We start from the raw sequence: 8508 nt of genomic DNA, 5'->3' as shown, positions 1-8508 counted from the left end.
TCTAATAGAAGAATATTACAGATCTTTCAGCATTAGAGTCAGAAAGAGTAGGTTTTCAATCATGGTGCTATCACTTAGTAAATATATGCCTTTGGGAAAATTAGTTTAGTTCTCTAAGTTTCTGGGGGTTTTTTTGTCTATTAAAGAGCACCTAACTCATAAACATGTTGTTAATATTATAGGAAAGAATCCATAAAAAATTCTAAACCCCATATTTAGTATAGAGAAAGTGCCAAATATTTACTTTTGTAAAGCATAAGATTTCCTAGCCACGTAAACCCATGTTTAAGAAAATAGGAGAAAAGATGGGCTGGAGCAAGACAGCCAAATAGAAACCACCAAGGATTGTCTCTCTACATGAACAACTAATTCAACAACTATCCACCGAAGGAAGCGCCTTCAGAAGAACTAAAATTATGTGAGTGATTATACTACTCATTTTTCACATTATATCAAGGAAAAAGACACCAAAGAGGGCACATAAGATATTCTTTTATTGCCTACACCATCCCCCCAATCCCTGGCACTGATGGGCCAGCTCATAGAAGGGACAGAGAATCTATGTGCCAGAGGAAGGAAAGTGAAGTAATTCTGGGACTTTGTATTGAAAGTCTAGACCACACTGGCAGAGTGGAACACAGCACAGGGCAGAATTCTGTCAGTGCCCACAGAGGAAGGAATATACCCAGCGTAGCTACAGGGAAATTGTCCATCCCGAAGCCTGACTCCGTGCTAGCCCAACTACCAGCAGAAAAAGAGCAGCCTGGAGACTGGACTAAATTGGTAAGGCAGTAGGACCACAAGGGCTGCAGCCCTTGGGGAATTCCTATGGCTGTGCTGGCTCAGAGCCATTGGGCTTATCATGCACATGATCCAATGAGAGACCAGCAGCTAGAGGCAAGCCAGGGGCTCTGTCAACCCTCCCCTAACTTCAGGCAGCCTGGCTCAGGGAGTGTCTTCTTCAGCTTGAAGAAATGAAAGAAAAGAGTTCAGAGGATTTTGTTTTGCAACTTGGATAGCAACCCAGCCACAATAAAATAAAGTACCAAGTAGACTCTTGATGCCTCTGAATACAGAAATAGTTCCTGTTTGGCATTTCTGGACCCACTCTGGGCCAGAAGGAAGCATTCTACCTTGAAGGGAAGCATGCAGTCATTAGAGGATTCACTTCCTGTGACGATACAGCCCTTAGGCTTTTAATAAACATCAGAGGTAGCCAGGCAACAGTCACCACTGGCTTTGGGCGAGCATGAGCTGGCTTCAGGTGAGACCTGCCACAGTCCTAGCTGTGGTGGCCATGATGCAATGCCCACAGCAATCCTCCCCAACTCCAGTAGTCCAGCACAGATAGATAGTGAGGAAAGAGAGTGAGAAACTTTGCCTGGTAATTCAGGGAATTCTCTTGTTTCTTATCCAAGCCCACCAAGGTGCTATCATCAGGAAACTGCAAGAGTCACAGCATTACCCAGTGCTGATATAGTTGCAGTGACCTGAGACTTAGACGCCAGTGCTCAATTCCATTTGAGTATCTGGAAAGCCTTCTAAGAATGTTGTGTTCAAACAAGCCCAGATTGTGAAGATTTAAATAAATACCTAACCATTCAATGCCCAGACATCAATGAATGTACACAACATCAGGAACATTCAGTGAGTCATGATCTTACCAAATGAACTAAATAAGGTACCAGTGACCAATCATGGAGTGATGGAGACGCGTGACCTTTCAGACAGTGAATGTAAAATAGCTGTCCTGAAGAAGCTCAATGAACTTAAACACAACATAGAGAAGGAATTTAAAAGCCTATCAGAGAAATTTAACAAATAGATTGAAACAATTAAAAAAAATAAAGCATAAGTTCTAGAGCTTGAGTATTAAAATGACAAACTGAGAAATCCATCAAAGTCTCTCGTCAGCAGAGTTGAGCAAGAAGAAGAAAGAATTAGTGAGCTCAAAGACAGGCAATTTGAACATACACAGCATAAGAGAGAAAATAAAAAGAGTAAGTAAGAATGAAGCACACCTACAGGATCTAGAAAACATCCTCCAAAAAGCAAATATAAGAGTTTTTGTTTTTAAGGAGGAGGTAGCAAGAGAGATTGGGATAGAACATTTATTCGAAGAAATAATGAATGAGAACTTTCCAAACCTAAAGAAAGATATCAATATTCAGGTCCAAGATGGTCATACAATACCAAGCAGATTTAACCCAAACAGAGGTACCTCAAGCCACTTAGTAATTAAGCTCCCCAAAAGTCATGGATAAAGAAAACGTCCGAAGAGATGTAAGAACAAAATAACATAGAAAGGAGTTCCAATACATCTGGCAACAGACTTCTCAGTGGAAACCTTACAGGTCAGGAGAGAGGGGCATGACATATTCAACATGCTGAGGAAAAATATTTTAACCTTAGAATATTATATCCTGCAAAAATATCCTTCAGACTTGAAGTCTAAATAAAGACTTTCCCCGGCAAACAAAGGCTGAGGGATTTAATTAACAGCAGTCCTATTGTATAAGAAATGCTAAAAGAAGTTCTCCAACCTGAAAGAAAAGGCCATTAATGAACAGTAAGAAATCTTCTGAAGGTATACAACTCATTGGTAACAGTAAGGACACAAACACAAAATATTGCTGTAAGTGTGGTGTATAAACCACTTATATCTTGAGTAGGAAGACTGAAAGACAAGCCAATTAAAAATAACAACAACTTTTTGAGAGATACACAGTACAAAAAAGATAGCATAAAAACATATGGCTAGAAAAAATAACAAGTTAAAAACATGGGGGAATGGAGTTAAACGGTCAAATTTCTGTTAGAATTGTCTTTTCTTGGTTATTTGTTTGTAAGCAGTGTTGGCGTATGTTTAAAATAATTGGTTATAAAATGCTTCTTGCAAGACTTGTAATATCAAATCAAAAATCCTCAACAGATATCAAAACATGAAACACAAAAATTAAATCACACTACCAGAGAATATTACATTTAATAAAGAAAGAAAGGGGCCAGGCACGGTGGCTCACGCCTATAATCCTAGCACTCTGGGAGGCTAAGGCGGGTGCATCGCTTGAGGTCAGGAGTTTGAGATCAGCCTGAGCAAGGGCGAGACTGCCATCTCTACTAAAAATAGAAAGAAATTATCTGGCCAACTAAAAATATATAGAGAAAAAATTAGCGGGGCATGGTGGCGCATGCCTGTAATCCCAGCTACTCAAGAGGCTGAGGCAGTAGGATCACTTAAGCCCATGAGTTTGAGGTTGCTGTGAGCTAGGCTGACGCCATGGCACTCACTCTAGTCTGGGCAACAGAGTGAGACTCTGTCTCAAAAAAAAAATAAAAGAAAGAAAGAAAGAAAGAAAAAAAGAAAGCAAGGAAGGAAGGAAGGAAGGAAGGAAGGAAGGAAGGATGGATGACATGAACACAAACAACAAGAAATAAAATAACAAAATGACAATAGTAAGTCCGTACCTATCAGTAATAACACTGAATGGGAATGGACTAAATGCTCCAATCAAAAGACATGGAGTGGCTAATTTTAAAAGAAGAGGGAACTCTAGTTGTCTAAAAGAAACACACTTCACCTATAAAGACATATATAGACTGAAAATAAAGGGATAGAAGAAGATATTCTATGCAAATGGAAACCAAAAGTGAGTAGGAGTAGCTATACTTCTCTCAGATAGAATAGATTTCAAGATAAGAGCTGTAAAAAGAGACAAATACGGTCAGTATATGCTGAAAATTGGGTCAATTCAGCAAGTGGGTATACCAATTCTAGCACTCCAACACTGGAGTACCCAGATATATAAAACAAATATTATTAGAGCTAGAGAGATAGACCCCAATACAATAATCACTGGAGACCTCAGGATTCTACTTTCAGCTTTAGAAAGGTCATCCAGACAGAAAATCAATATTGAAACATTGGACTTGGCCGGGCGCGGTGGCTCACGCCTGTAATCCTAGCACTCTGGGAGGCTGAGGCGGGTGGATCACTTGAGGTCAGGAGTTCAAGACCAGCCTGAGCAAGAGCGAGACCCCGTCTCTACCAAAAATAGAAAGAAATTATATGGCCAACTAAAAATCTATATAGAAAAAATTAGCCGGGCACGGTGGCGCATGCCTGTAATCCCAGCTACTCGGGAGGCTGAGGCAGTAGGATCGCTTAAGCCCAGGAGTTTGAGGTTGCTGTGAGCTAGGCTGATGCCACGGCACTCATTCTAGCCAGGGCAACAAAGCGACACTCTGTCTCAAAAAAAAAAAAAAAGAAACGTTGGACTTAATCTGAACTATAGAACAAATGGACCTAATAAATATTTATAAGACCCGTCATCAAATAGCTACAGAATTCATGCTCTTGTCCTCAGCTCATAGATCATTCTCAAGGATAGACCCTATCTTAGGCAAGAAAACAACTTCATAAACAGTCAAAAAAATTGAAATCATACCAAGTATCTTCTCTTACCATGATGGAATAAAACTGGACATCAATGACAAGAGGAACATTGTAAAATATACAAACACATGGAAGTCAAACAATATGCTACTGAATTAATAGTGAGTTAATGAACAAATTAAAAAGGAAATGTAAAAATTTCTCAAAACAAATGAAAATGAAAACACAACATATCAAGACCTATGGAATAAAGCAAAAGTAGTATTAAGAGGAAAGTTTATAGCAGTAAATGCCTACATAGAAAAACTGGAAAAGCTTCAAATAATCAACCTACTCATGCATCTTCTTAAAGGAGTAGAAAAACAAGAGCATACTAAGCCCACAACTAGTAGAAAAATAAATAAATAAGATCAGAGAAGAAATAAAAGATATCGGAACCAAAAAAACAACACAAATGGTCCAAGAAACAAAAAGATGGTTTTTTGAAAAGATAAGCAAAATAGACATAACTTTAGCCAGATTAACCAAGAAAAAAAAGACAGAAGACACAAATAAATAAAATCAGAGATGAAAAAGGAGACATTAAACTGACGCGACAGAAATTCAAAGGATCATTAGAGTCTACTATGAGCAACTGTATGCCAATTAATTGGAAAACCTAGAAGAAATGGATAAATTCCTAGGCACATACAACGTATGAAGACTGAACCAGGAAAGTATCAAAAACCTGAATAAACCAATAACAAGTAATGAGAGAGAAGCACGAATAAAAGTCTCCCATCAAAGAAAAACCCAGGACTCAATAGCTTCACTGCTGAATCCTACCAAGCATTCAAGGAAACACTAATACCAATTTTACTTAAACTTTTCAAAAAAAATCAAGGAGAAGGGAAACTTTCAAACTCATTCTATAAGGCCTATACCACCCAGATACCAAAACCAGACAAAGACACAACAAAAAAGTAAAACTGTAGACCAATAGCTCTGATGAGCATCTAGGCAACAATTTTCAACAAAATGCTAGCAAATGAAATTCAAGAACATATTTAAAAGATTTTTCATCATGATCAAATGGAATTCACCCCAGAGATGTAAGGATCGTTCAACATCCACAAATCAATGTCATGCATCATATCAACAGAAAGAGGCCAAAAACCATATGATCAGTTCAACTGGTGATGACATAACATTCAATAAAATTCAACCTCCCTTCATGATAAACATTCTCAAAAAAACAGTGTATAGAACAAACTACCTCAACACAACAAAAGCCATATATGAAAGATGACAGCTAGTTTCATACTGAATAGGGAAAAACTGAAAGTCTTTCCTCTAAAATATAGAACAAGACAAGGATGCCCATGTACACCACTGTTATTCAACATAGTACTGGAAGATAAGACAAAGAAAGACCATCCAAATTGGAAAGGAAGAAGTCAAAATATCTTCTCTGCAGATGACATGGTCTTATATATGGAGAAACCTAAAGAATCCACTGAAAAACTATTAGAACTGCTAAACAAATTCAGTAACTTTGCAGGATACAAAATCAACAAACAAAAATTACTAGCATTTCTATATACCAACAGTAAATAATCTGAAAAAGAAACCAAGAATGTAATCCAGTTTACAATAGCTACAAATAAAATACCTAGCAGTACACATAACCAAAGAAGTGAAAGATCTCTGTAATGAAAATTATAAAACATTTATGAAAGAATTTGAAGAGGAAAGACAAAAATAGAAAGATATTCTATGCTCATGGATTGAAGGAATCAATGTTCTTGAAATGTCCATACTACCCAAGGCAATCTACAAATACAATGCAATCCCCATCAAAATACCAATGACATTCTACACAGAAATAGAAAGCGTAATCCTAAAATTTATGAGGAACCACAAAAGGTCCCGAATGGCCAAAGCCATCCTGAGCAAAAGGAACAGAACTGGAGGACTCCCATTACCTGAATTCAACTTTTACTCTAGAGCTGTAGTAACAAACATGGCATGGTACTGGCATAAAATAGAAACATTGACCTATGGAACAGAATAGGGAACCTGGAAATAAATCCACATATCAACAGTGAATTTACATTTGGTAGAAGTGTCAAGAAACATACATTGGGGAAAGGACAGTATTGTGAAAAATTGGTGCTGAGAATACTGGGTAACCATATGCAGAAGAATAGAACTAGATCCTTATTTCTCACCATATACAAAAATTAAATCAGAATGGCTTAAAGACTTAAAGCTAAGACCTGAAACTATGAAAGTCCTAAAAGAAAACTTTGGGGAAATGCTTCAGGACATCATTTGAGCAAGAACTTCTTCAGTAATAGCCACAAAGCACAGGAACCAAAGCAAAATTGGACAAATGGGATCACATCAAGCTAAGAAGCTTCTGCACAGGAAACAAAACAATCAACAAAGGGAAGGCACAACCCACAGAATGTGAGAAAATAATTGGAAACTACTCATCTGACAAGGGATGAATAACTAGACTATAGATAAGGCACTCCAACAACTCAGTAGAAAAAATCAAATAGTCTTATTTAAAGCATGGGGAAAACATCTGGATAAACATTTCTCAAAAGAAGACATAGAAATGGCCAACACATATGAAAAAAGCTCAATATCATTAGTTGTCAGGGAAATTCAAATCAAAATCACAAAGATATCAATGTACCCAAATTTAAATGGCTTTTCCAAAAAAACAGGCAATAATGAATGCTGGTGAGGATGTGGAAAAATGAGAACCCTCGGAAACTGCTGGTGGGAATGTAAATTAGTGTAGGCACTGTGGAAAACAGCATGGAGGTACCTCAAGAAACTGAAAATAAAATTACTATAGGACCTAGCAATCCCACTGCTGGGTATGTGCCCAAGGAGGAGAATTCAAGATATGGAAAAGACATCTATACCCAGATGTTTATTGCAGCATTATTCACAATGGCCAGGATATGGAAACAATGTAACTGGCCATGAGCTGATGAATGGATAAAGAAGTTGGGTACATATAAACAATGGAATAATACATAGTCACAAAAAGAATGAAATCCTGTCATTTGAAGAAACATGGGTAGTACTGGAGAACATTAGTTATGTGAAATAAGCCAAGCACAGAAAGACAAATCTTGCATGTTCTCACATAGATGTGGGAGCTAAATATTAAAAACAATTGATCTCACAGAGACAGAGAGTAGAATGACGGTTACAAGGGGCTGGGAAAAGGAGCAGGCAGGAGGGGATAAAGTGGGGATAGTTAATGAGTGTAAAAATATAGTTAGATAGTTAGATAGAATGAAGAATATTTGATAGCACAACAAAGTGAGTATAATCAACAATAAGAGTATATCTCAAAATAACTTAAGAAGTGAAATTAGAATGTTCCTAATGCAAAGAAATGTTAAATGCCTAGGGTGCTAGACACCCCAATTGCCATGATTTGATTAATTTTCAGTGTATGCCTGTATCAAACCATCATATGTAGTCACTCTATAAAGATATACAACTATTAATATTATGTACGCATAACAATTAAAAATAAAATATATTTTAAATAAAGAGGAGAAAAGAGGAGAAATGGAATGCTTCTCTGGAAACATATGTCTCTTTTTAAACTCACACATATGCAATTTGTGAGCCCGTGAAACACAGGAAAGGCAAAGGCAGTGTACAAGGAGGGACAAGGAGAATGGTAAATCCTCTCCTGGTGCAAGAGTTTCAGGGCCCTTTGTGTTCTTCTTTAGAGCAGTAGATCAGGAGAGAAATGATGTTGCTTAGCAAAGATGAGCAGAGTGATAGGGTGAATTGAAATAAGAGCGAGTGAGGCAGCCAGCAGCCCGAGGTGGGCCCGAGTGAGTGGGTGCCCCAGTACAACTGCAGAATCAGCCAGCTGGTGGTGTCACCGTCTGTAGTACTGCTGACCTCCAACTAACTGCATTGCTTTCCACTCAGCCAAGCCTGAACCAGAATCCCAGATTATGGATGAGCAGGCGAAATCCACAAACAGCAGCAAAGCAGTTAGAAAATGCAACTGAATAAACATCGTTCTTCTGTTAGCTACAAAGTTTACATATACATGCTTAGGAATAAACTTAACAGCAACTTAC

This window comes from Eulemur rufifrons, chromosome 15, assembly GCF_041146395.1.
Source record: "Eulemur rufifrons isolate Redbay chromosome 15, OSU_ERuf_1, whole genome shotgun sequence".
Lineage (NCBI taxonomy): Eukaryota > Metazoa > Chordata > Mammalia > Primates > Lemuridae > Eulemur > Eulemur rufifrons.
Note: the sequence above shows the minus strand (reverse complement) of the source record.